The sequence below is a fragment of the Haemaphysalis longicornis genome, unplaced genomic scaffold, assembly GCF_048455015.1.
Source record: "Haemaphysalis longicornis isolate Haplotype H1 unplaced genomic scaffold, Haemaphysalis longicornis Haplotype H1 scaffold_1, whole genome shotgun sequence".
NCBI classification, from domain to species: domain Eukaryota; kingdom Metazoa; phylum Arthropoda; class Arachnida; order Ixodida; family Ixodidae; genus Haemaphysalis; species Haemaphysalis longicornis.
Window position 1 is genome coordinate 187090800 of NW_027526203.1, and position 20410 is coordinate 187111209.

General features: G+C 46.1%; 2 pseudogenes; both read left to right on the top strand.

Moving 5' to 3' along the window:
- The first annotated feature begins 398 nt into the window (after positions 1 to 398).
- LOC144155994 (uncharacterized) lies at positions 399 to 3168 on the top strand (annotated as a pseudogene).
- A 671-nt stretch (positions 3169 to 3839) lies between these two features.
- LOC144156002 (uncharacterized) lies at positions 3840 to 6302 on the top strand (annotated as a pseudogene).
- Positions 6303 to 20410: the final 14108 nt, after the last annotated feature.

A 20410-nucleotide genomic window follows, 5' to 3' on the forward strand; every position in this document is an offset into this window, starting at 1 on the left:
GTGTGCATACGTCGCCTGGGTAGCTATTTGAGTACATTCAATACGCCATTTTCAGGGAATAAGTGGATGCGCCACATTTTTTTCATCTCTAGGTAAGTTTCGTCAGTTTTCTAAATGAAAGGAGCGTCTTCTGCTTAAGCTGAACTAGCCAGAAAGGGACGACAACCCTGGTGCCACTGTAGCCAGGGTGTGACTGTTTCCACAACAAATCCCTGCAGGGCGGGGCTTCGCCTCGAAGACGTAGCCGCCATTTTGTTTTTTATTTTTTGCTCTGTCCAGCGTCGTGGTAGGTGTGGTGGCATCAGTGGCGTTACCTCCACGTGAGTGAGAAGTTGGCGCGCGTATGATATTCGCGGTGTGCTTGTCTTGTTTTAGTGGCCGCAAGATCAGATGCAAGGATGAGCAAGCATCCTGACCCACAGGAAGTGATCAAAAAGTACTTCCAAAGGTTACATCATGAAGACGGCTACTCCCATGGCTACTTGAAGTCAGACGATGAGCTTAAGCTTTTTGAGAGGTCCATGGCTGCCGCCAATGAGAGGTATGCTGTGCGGAAATGAATAGAGCTGAAGAAGTCGTCTAAATGTAAAGATGCATCGATTGCTTTTTAATGTTTCCCTCAGAGCGTAGATTTAGCATTGAAAATCGCAGTAGTGATTTTAACCGCGGAAGCAACCCAGAAGAGCGATTTGTTTTCGATCACGGTCATTGCAATCTTTTTTTGCCCTTTTGAATATCGGGTTATCATTGTTTTTGTTACCGGTTCAGAGCTCCCCTGCCAGCGATTTGTTTCGGTTTAAGTGGAGTATTGTTCTGGTTACTGGGCCATGACCCGATATTCAGAAATTCGGATAAGTGTAGGTGGAACTGAACTGTTGTTTTTCGGTTTCAGTCGTGATTAGAACCGCGCATGCAAGCTAACCGATCGTGACTTTTAAAAAATGAAAAGGTCTACACATATGTTTTTTAATGCCCAATTGCTTTGAATTCAAGGCAGAGCTTCGCTTGGGCGTTTATTTTGTATGAATCTGTGCATTCTAGAATTAATATTTCTGTATTTTGAACAATGAAAAAGCAAAGCAATTGTATGCAGAGCGAGGCAAGAGCTGCGGTGGAGCTGTATTCCATGTCGTGACACGGCCGTTTGTGCCATCCGTGGTCCTCCTAGAATTGTGAATTATACGACTAGAGCAAGGTATAGGTCTTATGTTGAACACTGTAAATAAGAAGCTGAAGCATCAGCGTCAATCTTTTTTGTCGTATTATATTAAAATCTTAAGGCCCTACCAAACTGCACAATGTTAGTTTGTTGGTGCCGCTTGTAAGCAGCTACTTCTTAAAATTTCACAAAACGTTCTGGGTAATTCTTATTAATCATAACAGAGTCATTCAAGGCATTGAAGGACTCTGATAATATTAATGATATATATTTATTATTATTATTATTATTATTCTGGTTGAGAAGAGCCAGAATTTCTTGCCAGAGGCAGTGCATCTTAAAGTTTCTTTTCTGCCATTACACTAAAACTAAAGCTAGATTTGATACTGCCCTCTGCCATACAAAGAACTGGGCGCCGTTAATAAATCGTCTTTGTTGCTTATTTTTAGCCAATGTCGTCTTCTCCATGATCCACTCGGGGTGCCGAATCTCTCTGAACAATGTGACGTTTCGAGATGTCTAGGAAACCGTCAAAGCCTGTATATTTGGAACGGAGTATTACAAGAAGACTCAGGAGAAAAAAAAGACCACGTATGTTACCGGGTGATGCACTTGCAAACGTTTCAATATTATGCAGATATCCAGCAGACTTCACCAGAAATAAATATTCTTGATTTCATTTACAATGTTCAGGCACCACTTACTGGCCGAAGGAGGTGTACGGGAAAAAGCGAATGAACCTCCAAGACACCAAGAAGGGGTGTGCAGCAACAATGAATTTGAAGTGGATTGAATTGTACCCATTATTATTATTCTGGTTGAGAAGAGCCAGAATTTCTTGCCAGAGGCAGTGCATCTTAAAGTTTCTTTTCTGCCATTACACTAAAACTAAAGCTAGATTTGATACTGCCCTCTGCCATACAAAGAACTGGGCGCCGTTAATAAATCGTCTTTGTTGCTTATTTTTAGCCAATGTCGTCTTCTCCATGATCCACTCGGGGTGCCGAATCTCTCTGAACAATGTGACGTTTCGAGATGTCTAGGAAACCGTCAAAGCCTGTATATTTGGAACGGAGTATTACAAGAAGACTCAGGAGAAAAAAAAAAGACCACGTATGTTACCTGGTGATGCACTTGCAAACGTTTCAATATTATGCAGATATCCAGCAGATTTCACCAGAAATAAATATTCTTGATTTCATTTACAGTGTTCAGGCACCACTTACTGGCCGAAGGAGGTGTACGGGAAAAAGCGAATGAACCTCCAAGACACCAAGAAGAAGGGGTGTGCAGCAACAATGAATTTGAAGTGGATTGAATTGTACCCACATTTCCAGTTATGTAATATGCAACCAGAAGTAAAAAATATTTGCAGGTTAAGTTCGGTGGGCCTTTATCATGGCATTTAGGTCTGCATAAACCGCCAAAAAACAAGCAGTTTTCAAAAATATTACATTGAGTGCGCGCACGATGCTGCTCGAGGATTCACCGGCCGAGCTGACATCAACCCTAACACGCCATTCGCCCATTCGCTCCGATGGTCGCATAGGGATCGGCTCGGGTCCTACAAGGACATAAAAATCACTATCGTCTGGAACGGGCCCGTTTCCCCCCCGCTCACCCATCACTCAACAAGAGGCAATCCGTCGTATGGAGGCTACTTCAAACGAACTCATATCCAAACCCGGTTATGTATAGCTACTGCTATCCAGGGCAACATTCTGACAAATGACATAAATGTAAAGAAAGGGCAGATCTAGCACATATGCTATGGGCCTGCCCGCAGGCGGCTATACCCCCACGCGGAAATCACTCGGGCGGAGCAATGGGAGACCATGTTGCTCAGCCACGACCCAGCGGATCAGGTCTGGGCCGTCCAGCTGGCCGAAGACGCTGCTAGAGCCCAAGGGCTCTTGGCCGACGCCTAGGATGACCAGCCTCTCCCAATAAGGTTATTTATCTCTCTCTCTCTCTGTCCTTGCAGTGGCTTGGGCAAATTTTGTAGCTGATGTCCACTCTCATTGCTTCTACTTCAGTTTTGAGTTGGGAGTTTTAGTAGAGGGATCTGATAACGATACCTCCTCTCCCCTCTGACGTTCTTGAACACACGTTGTGTATCATTATGGTATCGTTTTCTGGGCCAGAAACGGTCTGCTAAAACTCCCTTTGATCGGCTTTTCCCGCTGCCCTTAGTGCACGATGCAGACAAATTTGTCATGTCATCAGGTAGGGTGCACTAGACGTGGCTGATGTATGCCTAATAAAAGGTTTCTTTGGGGTGGTTGGCTGATTACCATTATGGTTTAAAACAGAGCGACAAGATGAGGACAGAGTGAAGACGAGACAGAAGATAGCGCTTAACTACCAAATGTAGGTTTACTTCTACTATTTCCAGTATATATACACGTGGGAAATCGCAAACTAAACCGAGCGCGAAAGATCGAAAGAGCTCAACACATACAGTCTCGGCATCAAAGCCGATACTGTATCTGTAGTACTCTATCTTTAGCACTCTGTTCATGTTTATATGTGCTCACCTAGTCGAGCTGTTTTAAACCATAAAGTATAGTCGGTAACATAACAATGCCTACTTTCTAAGTGGACGTCCCCCAGCCATGCGGCCAGACAAAAGAGGGTCGGCTGAAAGCAGACATGGCCAAGCAGCTGCAGGACGCACCTGATGCAGAGCAGCAGACTGTGGCCAAGGAGACGCAGATATACATTAGGATTGCCGACTTCGGTTCCAATAGTAACCATGGTTTCTTGCACCTGGAAGCTTTTAGCCAAAACATGGACAGGAACATTGCTGAGCGAATTCAAATGTTGGCAAGGGAAGGGATTGCATCTGTATCAGGTGTGAAAAAGTGCCTGCTCTATTACATGCACAACGTAATTCTGGCAAACAAAGAAAAGCCTGATAGCCACTGCAGGGCCTTTTTCCGAACACATCGTGATATTAGCAACCAAATCCAAGCTGTGCTTAAGAAAGATCGTTTTAGCACATTTTATCAAGAGAATGCTAGCATCCAAATTGAAAAGATCAAGGATGGGCAACCCGACTCCTCCATTGTTTGTCGATGGTATGCAGCACGCAGCTACGTGGGTGGCAGCGACTCGAACAACGTGGAAGAGAGCTTTGCGTGCGAGTGGGAAGACACGTTGCTGTTCTGCTTTCAGACAAAATTTATGAGAAGCATGCTTCAAAATTCTAGAGGCTCACTAGTTTGCCTGGAGGCAACACACAAGAATAGTGGCTATGCCCTACCACTTTTCTTGCTTGTTGTGAAAACACCGTCAGGATACACACCAGTTGGTGCGTTTATCGCAGTTTGGGACGGCAAACTGCACTGCTGAGGCTTTAGACGTTTTCAAGCAGTGGTGTCATGACTGGTCATCACAGTACTAGATGGTGTATTACAGCAAGGCTGAAATAAGTGCCATCATGCAAGTGTTCCCTGACAGTCAAATCTCCATCTGTGACTTCCACAGACTACAGGCGAGGCACAGGTGGCTGCGCAGAAAGGAAAACAGCATATGCGATCCGGGTGAGGCCCTGAGACTCATGAAACGCTTACCCAGTGCTTCAAATCAGGATGAATTGGACAAAACGTTTGAAGCCCTTGCCACCTCAGAGTATTGAAAAATCAAAAATTCCGCAGTTACTTTGAAGAAGTGTGGCTCTCTGTAAAGGAGCTCTGGGTCATGTCTTACAGGCTTGCGTTTGATGTTGTCTTGACCCCAAATAACGGCATTGAGGCCCAAAACAGGGTGTTGAAGGCACAGTATGTAAAAAGAGCCATTGAAAAACGGTCGTTAACATCCCTAATCACAGCTGTCGTTCATTGTTACCTTCTCGACGAAGGAGCGAAATTCAATGAGGCAGCAACGAGGCGGTCATCAGTGTACAAACAGTGCAGTGAAAATGTTCCTGCATACCTGCACAACCGGCCTCACGGGTTTGTTAAACATATGCTGAGACGGCTCGTTAATGCAGAGGAATACACCCCCCACAGACACGAAAGAGCTGCCCATTGACGGAATGTTCTCTGTTCATTCTGAAAGAAATGATGATGATGCGTTCACAGTTGACCTCGCCAAGGTATCGTGTACCTGCCCTGACTTTAGGAAGCACAAGTATCCATGCAAACACTTTTGTGTTGTTTGTAAGTACAGTGACAGGTGTGGCTTTGCCTCTCTTCAACATAGTTACCTCAATCAGCCGCAAATTACACTTGGAAGCTGTCCAGAATCACAAACAAGTTCTGAGATTCCCTTTGTAAATCCCCCGGCCCTTCTGCAGTGTCTTCACAGGCTATCAGTACAGCAATATAACAGCGACACATTCTGCTTGTCAATGAGCCCAGCTTTTGTGAGGTGTCTTTACAGCCTGTGGTTGATATGGTTCCTGGGTCAGTAACCGCCTCAGTGTCGCAGCTGCGCAAAGGTATAATTGACGAATGGCAAAAGTGCAGCTCCCTGCTTTATTGCTGCCATGACGTTCCAACACTCTTGGAGGCTAGGGGCTTATTGCAAGTCACATTCCGCAAGTTGGCTGAATATGTTCCACAGAGTTCTGGCCTTCACATTCTGGGCTCACTGACAAAAGGATGTTCGTCTCAGAAGCCTCTTCCAAAGAAAAGGCGCCTATAGTGTGCTGTCACTCTGCCATTGACTGGTTGACTGTACAAGAGCTTTGGCTCGCACTGCTAGAAAACATCAGAAGAAAACTGAAGAGGTGGCTACTCAGTGATTTTTCTATTTTTTTTTAATTTGCAAGCTTTGCAAAACACAATTAATTTTTACCATGCATAACTTTGGTCTAAACAGTGCTTGGACATCTTTGTAAATATTTTTTTATAAAGTTAAGATCTTTTATACTAGACTTCATTTTAGTCATGTAACTACGACATTGGCTACGGCTGTGTGTGTGTAGAAATCCTGCCTTAATATTTCGTGTTGGTGACACTTTCAATCCATAGATTGTACAAAATGTTTTCAGGATTGTGCTTTCAATGTATGTGTATTGTAGGAAGCAGACTCGGTGATGCACTGTGACCTCATACATTTTTTCAGGTGCGCAAGGCCCGGCCAGAATGTACACAGCGGCCTAGACATGCGAGCGCCCCGGGAGCGAAGTCGGTAGTGTTCGATTTAACTGTGTCGCATGGCATTGCTGACCTGGCCAGGCACCGCTCATGGTGATTGTCACAGGATGCCGATGATGATAATAGTGGCGCTAAACGCAAATGGTTGGGCCGCCACTACAGTATAAAACTGCTTGTAAGGCTGCATCCTTTATGTACTTCTATGAAAGTTTTGGCTTTTCTACTTTTTTTAAATTTTGTTATAGCGGCTGTTTATGAAAGCATGTTAATAAATGTTTGTCTGGTGGTTACTTCAATATATTTATTTATTTAAAATTCCTTACAGGCCCCTTTACAGGGCATTAAGTAAGGGGGGTAATTGGTGAAGTGTTACAGATCATACAAAGTTGATTAATGCGTTACAAAGCATAGCAGCACAAAGAATTGCGACGAGGTTTGCAATAAGTTGAAGTTAGCAGGTGATAACAAGAAGAAGAAGAAAAGACGTTTTCATAGTGCACACGCGACAAAGTGAACCGATACAATCATTATGGTATATGAAGGCGACATCAACCAAAGATAGCTAGCTGGCTTTACCGACCCAAAGGGCACCAATTAGAGTTTATAATTTGCAGAACACACAATAGAAAAATCACCAGAAAAAAGACATAACCTATGCCCATACGCCGAAAACATTTCCAGTATGCGACAATCATAATCGGGCACAAAATGCGACACTGAAAAGAGAAAAGAAAAGGATAAGAAAGCACCAGCTGTGCAACAGAGACGACAGGTTCTGTGGTCTTCATGTACATTTTTGGGGGGGTACATAGGGGGGAATACAGGGCATGACAGGAAAAAAAAAATGAAAAAAAAAAGAATGAGCAGAACAGTGGTAAGACTCTATTGCGAAAAGAGAGTAAGCAGCAACTGACGGAAAGAATTATTGTCTGATACAGATGCGATGTTATCTGGAAGACCATTCCACAAACGTATGGCGCGAGGAAGGGCAGATGAGTTGAACGCATCAGTTGCCCCGTATAATCGCGTGAAACTGAAGTGATTATGCAACCTACGTGAAGTAATGGAAGGAACATCGAGATGAAGTGGGAAGGGTCTGTTGGTGTACACGTATTTGTGAAAGAGGCAAAGAAGGGAAATGTCGCGACGAGTGCTCAGGGGTTGAAGAGAAAGGTTGTTTTTAATTTGCGTTATGCTGCTGTGATAGTCATGATTGCGTGAAATGAAACGGGCCGCCCTATTCTGAATCGCTTCAAGCATGTTAATTAAGTAGTTGTGATAAGGGGACCAGATAGGAGCGGCAAATTCAAGCTGTGGGCGGACAAAGGTTTGATAGGCTAATTGACGGACGTGAGTGGGACAGCTATGTAAATTACGGCGTAGATATCCTAAAGACTTGGAAGCTTTCGCGCAAATGGTGGTGATGTGGTGAGACCAGGAGAGATTGGGTGTGAAATGGACACCAAGGTACTTATAGGAAGATGCCTGTGACAGTGCGGAATTATTGATAGTGTAGCGGAAGGTGTAAACGTTTTGCTTTCGCGTAAAGGAGATTATTTTACATTTTTCCGTGTTCAGGGACATTAACCATTTGTTACACCAGTCATTAATGCGGTGGAGGTCGCTTTGTAGAGTTAATTGGTCGTCGGGGGAAGATATAGGACGATATATTATGCAATCATCTGCGAAAATTCGCATGCAGGATGATATGTTATTTGGCAAATCATTTATATAGACATACTGAGTAACGTACTTGTAATATAAATGTCGTGTCAATAAACCACATTTGATAGAACGCCTAATTTGTACCAAACGTTTACTTTGAATATTGGAAGTATGGTTGCCTACAAAGTAGAGCAATTACTTCAAGACTGCTGCAACAGCTCTGACTGGTATTAGAGGCTGGGCAAAGTTGTTCATTATGAGAACTACAATGTCATTGAAACACCTTAGGTATGCTGACTTGGGGGAGCTGTTTATTTATTCAGACTGAAAACTTTTTTTAAAATGGCACCCTACGGAATAGGGGTATAAAAAGGGGGTTGCATAAGGAACATGAATGCACTAGAAAATGTTACCAAGAGGTGATTGCCTAAACTTAATATTTATCAGTTAATATTTTAAAATTAAATTCCCTAACATGTACATTTAGTATCGTGGAATGAGAAACAGTCAATGTTGAGCTGCCTAGTTTTTTTCCCGTCATGTATTCAAATATTGTGACCCGATGTATGGTGCATCAGTCTTTAGTATGGTGCATAGTACATAGTCATTCCATGCAAAGGGGAAAAGACTCACGAACCCTCTTCTTTCTGCATTAGAGGTTCATTCGCTCTTTCTCGTACACCTCCTTCGGCCAGTCAGTCGTGCTTGCACACTGTAAATGAAATCCAGAATATTTATTTCTGGTGAAGTCTGCTGCATTTCTACATGAGATTGAAACGTTTGCAAGTGCATCACCATGTAACATACCTGGTCTTTTTTTTTCTCCTCAGACTTCTTGTAGTATCCGATCCAAATATGCAGATTTTGACGTTTTCCTTGACAATTCGAAACGCACATTGGCCAGAGAGATTCGGCACCCGGAGTGGATCATGGAGAAGACGACAATGGCTTAAAATAAACAATAAAGACGATTTAATGACGGCGCCTAGTTTTATGCCTGGCAGAGGGCAATACCAAATCTAGCTTTAGTTTTTGTGTAATGCCAGCAAAGAAACGTTGAGATGTACTGCCTCTGGCAAGGAATTCTGGCTCTCCTCAACCAGAATAATAATAATAAAGACATATCATCAATATTAATAATAATAATTGCAGACAACGTTTTGTGTAGTTTTAAGAAGTAGCAACCTACAAGCGGCACCAACAAACCAACATTGCACAGTTTGGTAGGGCCATACGATTTTAATATAGTACGACAAAAAAAGTTCAGAGACATCTACTTTTGTATTCTAAGATGTACGGCGTGACAGCGATACTTCGACTCCCATGGAGCGTGTTCGTATACGCAGCTGCTGCATTTCCGATCAATGCCTCAGAGCACGAAAAGTTATCGAAAAGAGGAAGACTAGCAACCAGGGTTGCTAATCGCCGTTTCCCAGGAGAGACAAAAGCTCTCTGCACTTCTCTGGCTCAAAATTCGATCGTGACAGGTTTCAAATGCGAAGTGTTCGTCAGTTTGAGCGAGGAGGAGTCAATTTAAGTGTATCAAAATGATTATTCTGCGATGTCGAGCCCCGGCTGAACAACTTTGTCTTTTAGATGCGACGCATCTCTTGCTCGGGGGTATATGTCCTTCCTGCGTCGCGGCGTTGTCCGCACGCTCACTGCACACGCGCAACTCTCCTCCGTTCTTCTCTCCGACAGCTGTGCGCAACACTCGCACTCCGTCTCATTATCATAACAACAGTTGCGCGTGTGCGCTTCGCTGCTCTGGGTGCGCAAATGTGTGCGCACTCTCACTCCGCCTCATTATCATAACAACAGCTGCGCGTGTGCGCTCCGCTGCTCTGGGTGCGCGCATGTGTGCGCATGCGCGCGACTCTCCCCCCCGGCTCCTCTCCTTTCAAAAGCGGGAATAAAAGCGAGCGAGCGCACGGCACCGGATCAGAGCAGCGCTCGCTCTCGCACTTCACTTGACTTTGCTTGACGATACCTCCGTGCTCCGTGACGATACCTTAGTGGAGGCTCACTGAGAGGGTTCAACTTAAATTGAGAACCACTCAGCGTGCAATGGAGCGGAAAATGATAGGTGTAACATTAAGGGACAAGAAGAGAGCGGAGTGGGTCAGGGAACAAACACGTGTTAAGGATATATTAGTAGAGATTAAGAAAAAGAAATGGACGTGGGCAGGGCATGTAATGTGAAGGCAAGATAACCGCTGGTTATTAAGGGTAACAGAGTGGATCCCTAGAGAAGGCAAGCGTTGCAGGTGGCGGCAGAAAGTTAGATGGGCAGATGAGATCAAGAAGTTTGCGGGGATAAATTGGTCACAGTTGGCACAGGACTGAGGTAATTGGAGAATAATGGGAGAGGCCTTTGCCCTGCAGTGGGCGTAGATAGGCTGATGATGATGATGATGATGACCTCCGTGCAAGATCTTCCGATGAAGACGTGATGGAAGCGACAGTCCCTTCAGCGAGTGGACTGACGCAATCAAATACCAGCGCCAGTCCAAACGTGTTGTGTTGTGTAATGTAGTTCTGTTCATACCACTAAGTGCCGCACAATGCTAAGTTGGCCAATTTCCAGCATCATCATCAGCAAGCGCAAGCCCGGTTATAAATATCGTGTAACAAGAATAAAGGCTCTCTTTTTCCGTTGGCACGAGGTAGCGTCTGCGCCTCTCTGCCACGTATGGTGACTCGGTGGGCGGCGGATACAACAAAACGCTCCCCCCTGATGCGTCGCATCACATCAGGGTTCCCTCGCTGGAAGGTGGGCGTAATTTTTTCTCAGACAGAGGAAAAGGGAGAGATGAGGGAGGGTGGAAGTTAGAGAGGTAGAGAAATAAAGAGGGAGGGAGGGAGGGAGGGAGGGAGGGAGGAAGGAAGGGAGGGAGGAAGGGAGGGAGGGAGTAAGGGAGATAAAAGGTCTTTGTTAAGGAAGAAAGAGTTGTGGTAAAACAAAACCGGGTAAAGGGATGGCAGGGACCTCAAAGTTGGAACCCCAGTTTACGGCACCAGGTGCAGCAGCTCCTTCCCTTGCCCTCACAATCAGCTCACGCTTGTTTTAAGATAACGAGCTGGTCAAATCTGCCTCCCATGCTTGGAAGAAATGGAATATGTTATTTTTGAGTTGTTCTCCCCTAGCCATATCCTTGGACATGGCTTGGTTGAGCGCAAGATGGTAGATGTTTGCGCTACTTTAGAATAGTTCCAAGTTAATGTCCGATATTCACTCCAAACACCTTAAAACGCATGAATTTTCAGATAACTGTGTTAGTTTTTGTCCAGAGTGTTTGGATTCTTTGGCCCTGAGACCTCGTTGTAGCAAGAAGAAATATTGTGTTCCCAGGCATAGGATGAGGGTTCGCTTGTAGCGTTTTTCGAAGAGGGCCGTACGGTAGTAGTTATCAGAAGGAGCACGGTATGTGAGTTCGCGTGCCTCTTGCATTGTGCGTCGTTCGCTTGCAGACCATTGGATACGGCCGTCTAGGTGACGTTACCTTTTCTGCATTATTGATGAGAATATCATACCGAAGCGCTTGGTATTGTGCCTCCAGAATCGTGTTTATAGTCCTTTGTGAGTCTGTAATGATGGTAGGCTTCTATTTCTTCATTCGGCTATTTGGATTGCCCATAGGATGGCTCCCACTTCCACTTCTTTGTTGTTGCATGTTGGAGGGTCATGCAGTCATAAAAATTGCCCGAGTAGTCAGCTACGCCTGGGGCGTCGGGCTTTCGTACATCCCGGAGTCGGTGTATACTGTGGTCTCATGATAGTTAACATTCCCCGAATGAACTTGAGCCTGCCATGCCGCCCCTTCTTGTGTAGGAGTGCATTGTATCTTTGGTCGAGGAGAGTTTTTATGCGGAATCGCTGGGTCGGTTGCTTGTCAATCATGGCGTGCAGTGGTTTCTTTCAAATGGGGGTGGGGGGGGGGGGGGGTGTGCCTGTCGTTTCTGTTCTGTTTATGGGTGCCCGTTTCGTGGTTCCTGTTTCTTGTCGAAGGGGGTATATGACCAAGCCCGATTTTGTTTTTACATCCGCTTTTTTGGTGTAGTTGAGTGGTTTCCTCGATTTCTTGAAGTGCGTTAGGAAGACACAAGTTGAGAGCCTATTCATCGTCATTATCACCAACATCCTACTTCCGATGACTGCAACATGAAGGCCTCTCCCATTGACCATCACCCGCTGTTGCCCTGCGCTTACGGAGTCCATTCTTTGCTCCGAATATTGTTATTTCATCCCTCAATCGATTAAATGGCCATCACCTTTTTTAGACCCTTCTATGCATGTATATCTTGTAACCCTGGAGGCCCATCTTTTGTTAATTCGTCTCACAGTCAAAATTGTGAGGTTGAGAACTGCCTTATATGCCATTCTAATGATGGTCTTTCTTCCACTTCCTTTGGGGCGGGTAAATTTGTGGTATGGCAGGCTCTGCAATATTATGGTCATGATCAGTGGTTGCATAGGCCTTATCAGTTCTTTTCTGTATTAATTGCTCTTGTGTTAGTTGGACGTTTGATTGTGGGCAATTATTGATTAAAGATTATCTGTTTGTGGCGATAATAATCAGTTTTGGCGCACGTTAAAGATCCCCAGATGGTCAAAATTAATCCGGAGCCCTCCATTAAGGCGCGCCTCATCGCCTGCTTTGCGTCAGCTCGTTAAACCGTAAAATTAATCAATCGAAACCTGCAGAAATTACATTTGAAAAATATGACCACAGCGAGGTTATTCTATGGAGGTTGGAGGGCGCAATGTCACCACAGGAATTCGACTAAACATGCGCGTTGCACCTACGAACACTCGATGACAAGGATATTGAACTTACGCCCATGGTGTTAGTGCCGAGTAGAGCATTTGACACTGCGCATTCTTACCACCGCTGGGTCAGGTTCTGTATCTTGCAACAGAAATAACTGAAGCCGCCTCCAGAGACCATCCACCGCTTTCTCGGTATTAGAACTGCGGACGTGGCGAGACGAACTCTTACTATTCCGGATCCGAACCCTTAGGCCGCCCTAATGATACATGAAGGAGAACAGCGATTGCTTCGGCCGCTAGGGGCTGGCGGATGGTTCAAGCTTTCCACAGCAGGAACGTCGCTGCAAGAGCCCGTGGCCTGTCTGAAAAACATTCTGTAGGGAGCGAAAATCTCGGTATATCTCCACTAACGTGCAACCTGGAGAGGGCCAGAGCATACCATTGGAGTTCTGCGAAAGGCAACTCTATAAGTCCGACGTGGTGCTGACATGCGCCCACTGTTGGCACGACGCCACCTAAGAGAAGATGGTCAGCCATTCGAGCCTCCTCAACAACCAACTTTTTGCTACGTTGATTTATGTCATATTGCAGAGCGTACCCCCCCCCCCCCCCCCCTTCCTTCCCAATTTAGGTACCATTTCGGGAACTTCTGTGGTGTGTAGCTTGTTGGTCAGACACGCCATCGAAATGGCCGGTCTCGTGCCAGCAAGCCCTCATCAGTTTGTCAACACCGTGAAATGTTTGTTGTGGGATTTGGTCTTGCACTTGAGAGCAGAGACACAGTGACCGGGAGAATAGAGCCAAACCGAAGATTCGCAAGGAGAGTGCCGTGTTGGCATATAGATTTTGTTGTGCGTACTATTCATATATATGTCGACAAGCTACCGAAACTTCTCTAGTTTATGACTTCATGTTGGGAGGCAACTGATGCACACAAGAAATGATACTTGACCAAATGCTGCAACAAAAATTTTGGGAAACATTATAAGATTGTGGATGCGTGGGAAGGCGAAAGCATTTCGCGGGTACCGCTAAGCAGACGGTGCAGGATCTACTGCACGAACTAACCGATGAGCTGCAAGCGTATTGAGAAAGCGGCAGGCAGTTTGCTCTCTCCTGATGCGAGCACTGCATCCCTCGAATGAGCGGTTTACCTCGCTTGGGTGCACATGTTCTCTTTACTGTCAATTGCGCCAGTCAGGCGAGGTGACGTCAGCACCCCATTCACTAGGCGGTCTTCCTCCGCCGCAAGATATGGACTGAGTCTCATGGTAACGCGCTTGGCTCCTACTTTGGAGACCCGGGTTGAATTCCGCTACAGACTCCAATGTATCCAATTTTCTTTCCAAACATTTATTTTGTAAGGAAGAATGTGGCCAGCGACTACCATATTGCATCTCCAAAAAGGTGGACGGACAAGCGTCAGGCAATCCCGAGAGTGGCCATGTGTGGACACGCCGCCAACAGCATCATCAGATCCTTCATGCCCCGCTGATGAAGACGATACAATCACCCACATCGCGACTCCTATCTTGTGACGCAATACCGTTGGCTCTCTCGGCTCATTTCTGAGCGCTGCTCTAAGCTAGACTTTGGACGTTGCCAGGTTTTCCGATTTGAGAGTAAAACGTCCCTGACAACTTAATGAAAGTTAATTTGCATACAAGTTAATTTACGGGATATTCAGAAATTGTTCTGTGTTTTCACACTTTACAGCTGCGGCGATTTTCTGCACAAATAACACCGTATTTCAGAAGGAAGAGTCACGTAATGCTTCTACATAAAAAAAGCCGGATATCATTTTTTATTGACATAACTACCTGCAGAAAGATCATGAAATTTATCTTTTAAGTGTTCGAGTACCAGGCGGTAATAGATCCAAAATAAGGGGTATTGGTAGCGCCATTACACGCTAACTGGAAAAAAGAAACCAGCAACAAATATTGCCATAAGGGTAAATAAACGCTTTTCGAGCACCACATGTGTGCTGTGAAACTGTACAAAGATGTTTGACCGCTTTACTTTTCATTCGAAGGTATACAGTACACATACTGGTTTCATTGAAGGCGCGCTTATCCTCTTCGCAACAATGTCGCGTTCGTTCTTCGTGGGTGTTGATACAACGTTTGAAGACACTATACAAGAAAGTTTGCGTCAGGGCTTTGCTGGTGTGTGTGTGGGGGGGGGGGGGGGGGGGGGGGGGGTGAGGGCTGATTAGCTGTTAGGAGTCACAGGCATCTGAGTAAAAGAGGAGAAAGAATAAACAGCCAACCTTCCGGAGGGACCTTGCTAACAGAACTATCGCTTTTCGGAATTTTTCATTGGCATTAGAATGTTGCACTACCTTTAGAGAATACTGGCTGACTGGCCCCACATGCTGACTTTGGTGTTGGGCTACTTGAACGTTCGACATCCTCAATTACGACAGGCCTCCGCACTAGCCCGGTGGTGATAAAGCGCGGCGTACGTGTGGCGTGCACAGCTCTGAGTGACGTAAACACGGCGGCGTGGCTTTGCGGAGCTTCGCAGCCACGGAGCTCCAGATGAGCGCGCCCTTGAGGACTGAAGTAGTCAGCTCATATGTCTGCATGCAATTACATTTTCGGAAGTCTAACGCGGGATAACGGGTTGACATCCTCTACAATTTTCATATTACAATCACACGCCAAACTGCAATAATAAAAAGTAAATTACAAGTACTAGTCACTTGTTACCATAAATTCCAATTGGAACTCATTTTATTGCACCCGCCACGGCCCCTGGTCTCTTCCCGCAAGAGTAGGAATTAAGCATTTATCTAACTGTTTGAGTTCCGTTGTAGGCACCCCCTTAGTCCAGAAAGCAGTGGTTCTTGGCTGCCCGGCGGGGCCTCTTTACCAGTCGTCGCTGGTCTTGAGGGTGGGATGTAGTCAACTGGTCCTCCCACTGCTCCAGGTTAGGGTTTGGTAGGGGTGTTAATGAGGGTGCTTTTCGGCCCTCCCACACCGTATGGTAAAGATGGCTGGGTGTGGGGCCGTGTTGATAACCCAATGTGCATGTTGTTGGGTGGGGGGGGGGGGGGGGGGAGGGACGTGTAGGTGTTAGTTTGCAGCTGTCTGAGGGTAAAGGCCTGGTTTGGTCATTCTTGGGATGTGTGTGTAGGGGGGGGGGGGGGAGTAAAGCGGCGCCGCAGTCGGTAATGGGCGAGGATATCCGCGTATCTCCTTCAAATGTCGTCGCCGGAGGTCATTGATCAGTCTACCGGGGGGATGTCCCGCAGGGTATGCTCACAGGCAGCGGCTTGGGCTGTTTCATTCTCCTCGAGGTATGCGGGGCCGGGGGTCCAGACTATGTGGAGTTCGGGGGGAGGGGCTTCGTAGAGTGTGCAGGATGCCAATGGTTTGACGAGAAACACGACCTAGTTGGTAATTGGTAATTGAGGTAGGCATTTTTGGAGTCTGAGATGACAGTGAGGTAGTCTGAGCCCGTTGGTGGCAGCAAGGGCGAGGGCGATTTCCTCTGCAGGCTCTGTGTCCGGTATTAGTATTGTGGCCGATGGGAGTTCTTGGCCAAGAAAAACATTTTTACGTCCGAAAGCCTATTTCTTTTTAACTTACTTAACGTCATACATAAAACACCTTATATGGTACAGCTTCGTACATTGGCAGACGTATTTAGTTGAGTTTCTCAAGACACGTTTCTTGCTTATTAAAGTAAAGTTATATATTATGACCTATTTGCGACGGTAGAGACCAATACGCCGAGAAAACTAGACAAAATAAAATCCTTATTTCCTCTCGCAGTTTCCAATGTCCTACCAAAGAATTTAGAGACGATAACGCCAACGTAATGGGATATTTCGGCGTTGGCTTTCCCTGGAACGTGATGTTTCCCCTTCATAAATTGCCATATATAAACAAATATTAGACAAAACTATCATAAAACGCAGTGAAAATTGTAAGTTAACGCAGTGGTAGGATTTCTCTCCTGCAACAGTTGCAACAGGGATTGAGATCGCCGGGCCAGAGCAAGTCAGGACGGAATGGGAAAAATAACCGTCTGTAAGGGCAAGAAAATGATCATTAAATATCCCCGGGGGCTTCCCACCGAAACCTCGCCAACTACGAGGATGATATTTCTGCAGACATCATGAACAGCGGTCACCATTCTTATTACTGTGTAACGTAGCGGCATCGAGTAGGGCAAGTGACTGCAGAAGCTGTTTGGTACTGTTGTTGCAGGATATTGCTTTCCTGGAGCGACAAACATGCTTGTCTTCATTTGGGCGGTCCTAAGCCATGTTCCGACCATTTCAGCACAATTTATGCATCAACCTGCCGCGCTGAAAGCTGGCAGTTCACTACATATTCCTAGCTTTTTCTCATGTGCCTATCGGGAGTTCTGCGAAACATTTCTTGTCTTTAGTAAACCTACGCAGCCGCGTTTCAAGCTCCAACCTACGTTCTCCGCGGTTGTTACGTCAATCACCAGTCAGCTTTGGTCAAAGTAAATGCGAAGGCGCGCCTCAGCGCGGTTCGAGCTCCCTGCGGGTGAGCAGCTCGCGAATATTTTTTCGCGCCTTGCACGCTCACAGCGATTGCGAGACATGTCTCCTTGTTAAAGAAAGGACTGCTGCTTCAGTGGAGCGCTCAGTTGAGACCACGTGGTGCAACGGCGGCCCGCATATATCCTCGTTTCGTTAGGCACAATGTCGGTCGAGCAGTTGTTTCCCAGGCGGGCAAAATACATTTCACAGGCCACCCAACGGGAGGGGAAGGTGTTAGCCTCAATTCTAGCGGGAGTACTTTTGTGGGATGGCAAGAGAACGATTCCATGCCTCGCGTGCCTTGCAACGAGGTAACGGGGAAATATATTCTTCGGGAGCCCGGCCGCTTTCTTTACCCAAGAAAATCGCCGTAGTTCGGAGATCCTGGCCAACGGACAACTTATTTTATGGGCCAGAGGCCTGTTGGCTCCTATTCGTAGGAATCGTCTGTTGTCCATCGCATAGAAGTAAGGGAACCGGATTCATGTGCTCGAGTGACGAACAGCATGGGCGTTGTTCTTTTTTTTTTTTTGTTACTGAGCGTTCGGTTGCCCCGACGAAGTCCCTACTCGGTAGTCTGTACTCTGCTTGCCTGGCACTTCACAAGCCGAAAGCCCCATTTCAGCCGATTTCTAATTGCAAATAAGGTATTAATATATCTCCATTTTTATTTTCCCTACCTTTAACACCATGTATTTAGTTGCGTTACGAGTTCTATTACTAGAGTATGGGTGGCAGAGGTGCACGAGACTAAAATCAAAACGGTACACACAAACAAAAGCTACCACAAAAAAATTCCAGATGACATCTGCGTTTGGGTCGTACGATGTAATACGCGGTAGCGTTACTTCGACTTCCAGAGGGTTTTGGAACGGAATCGCTGCACTTACGATCTACATTTCACGAGCACTGAATTTCAGCGAAGAGAGAAAGGCTGTATTTATTCGCCGTGGCCTAAGATAGACTGAGGCCCTCTGTGCTTCTGTGGCTTAAGATGTAAGCGTGAAAGGTTGCGGCTGCGGTGTGTTGGTTAGTTAGAGAGAGAAGGTGGCAGTGTCAATATTTTAAAGTGTTTATTCTTTATTGTCTCTGCCGGAGTGATTGTTTTTGCTTTTTTGCGGGGATGTGCTTTCAAGGTGGTACTGGAAATCTAGGGCTATGGATGCCGCAGCTCCTTCCCTTTTCCTCCCAGTTAGCTCACGCTGATCTTGAGGTAACGAGCTGGTCAAAGCTGCCTCCCATGTTTCCATGGAAGTGAAATTTGTAATGTTTCAGTTGTTGCCCCACGGAGCATGCCCCTCTAAATGCTTAAGCTGCGTGGCAGTCGGTGGATGTTTCCCGGATTTAGCAGAGTTTTAAGATAAAGTATGACGCTCCCACCCAACATCCCCATCCACATTTATTTGGAGGTACTTGCGCTGGTTTATCCTCCAATGAGTTTGTAATTCTTCTGCATTGAAACACCCTTGTAGAAGGGGGGACCATCGAGTCACTAGGGGTAGCATAACAGACATTCTTAGCATTTGTTCGGGGAGGGCAGTGTGGTAATCATGCTCCCAAGGTGCGTGAGTTCGCCTGGATTATCGTCGCAGCCTCCATCTCGTCAAAACCTTCTGTCCGAGTGGCCTGGTGACGTCATTCGCTTTCTTCTCTGTGGATGGGGGTATCTTGCCGAAGTGTCTAAGCATTCTGCCTGCATCCAACAGTTTAATGCCCTTTGACAGTCTGTAATAATATTGCGGTTCTATTTGATACTTCGGCTGGTCGAATTCCCAAGAGGACGGCTCCAAATACCGCTTCGTTGTTCCCGGATGTAAGAGGGTCGTTCAGCCACAAAGATTTCCAGAGTAGTTTTCGCAGCCACTCCCTTGCTTCCAGGATTGTGATCTCTCAGATTTATTCCGATGTGTTTAAAAACACACTTTCAGCACCTATTTATAAGCATCATCAACAGCCAATATAAGTTTATGGCAAGACGAAGGCCTCTCCCACTGACGGTCACCCGCTCCTGTGCTGCGCAGCCCCAGTTTTTTCTTGGCATCCGAAAGTTGTTATCTGGCCCCTCCATAGAGCTAGGGGCGTTCCCCTTCTTCTAGACCTGTCTCTGGGTGGCCATCTTGTTACCCTGGTGGCCCACCGGTTGTCAGTTCGTCTCACGCCGAAAATTGCGAGGTGAATGGCTTCCTTATGTGTCCCCTGATGATGATGCTCTTTTGATCTTCTTCAGTGCGTGGAAGCTAGAGGTGCGGTAGGCGCTGTAAAATCCGGCTCATGATCAATAGCTGCATCGGTCTTATCGTTTCTGCTCTCATTCCTGCTCTCCTGTTTCTGAATGGGAGCAAGAGGTTAAAAATTTTCCCTTTTTTTGCGATTGTGAGAACGGCTCTGCCGCGCGACCCTAGGCCCCGCCGAGTATTCTTTCGTGACTGCTCTCTTGGAGAATATCCGGTCCCATTTAGGGTGTCTTTTAACTTTGTCTTGTGGCGCCTTCCATCGTTTGCCAACACAGCTAGCGAAAAAAACACAACTCCAGGAATATCTAAAATTAGTTCGGAAATTTGTGTAATTAGACGCTGTATATTCAATGTTACTCGCATCACCTTTTAATGTACGCCTTCCTTGGTTTTCAAGAAAAAGGAGGCAAAGGAAAAACGCTATGGCGTTTATCCTTTGCCCTCTTGGTTTTAGTTTGCCCGCTTGGTTTCAATTTGGTGACCCAATGCTGGTACCGGCGTCAGTTCCGGTTGAATACACGCCGTGGTGGCTCAGTTGGTAAGGCATTGAGCTATTGAGTCCAAGGACACTGTTCGGTTCCTGGCAAAGGGGGCAGTTTTCCTGATGAAAGAAAGAAAAATGCCAGCGTGTCAAGATGTCAGCACGTGTTAAAAATACCAGGTTGTCTAAATTAATCTCAACCCCCTACTGCTGCAGGTCTCCTAGCCCAGGTGTGGCTTCGGCTCGTTGATTACCGAAAATATATTTTTTTTTATCTGCCGATAGGAAGGTGCTTCTGTGTGGGGGCGTCAGATGTGGGCCCGGCTGGCGACCCTGTCTTCCGAGCATGCTACCACCGAAAGGGCGTCAAAAGAACGTCACTTCTCAGGTGCGCCACCTGCTGAAAACGTGTGTCCTTTCTTTCGTCTCCATAGTAGTATCATTGTCCTGCTTTCCCCACTTCAGTTGAC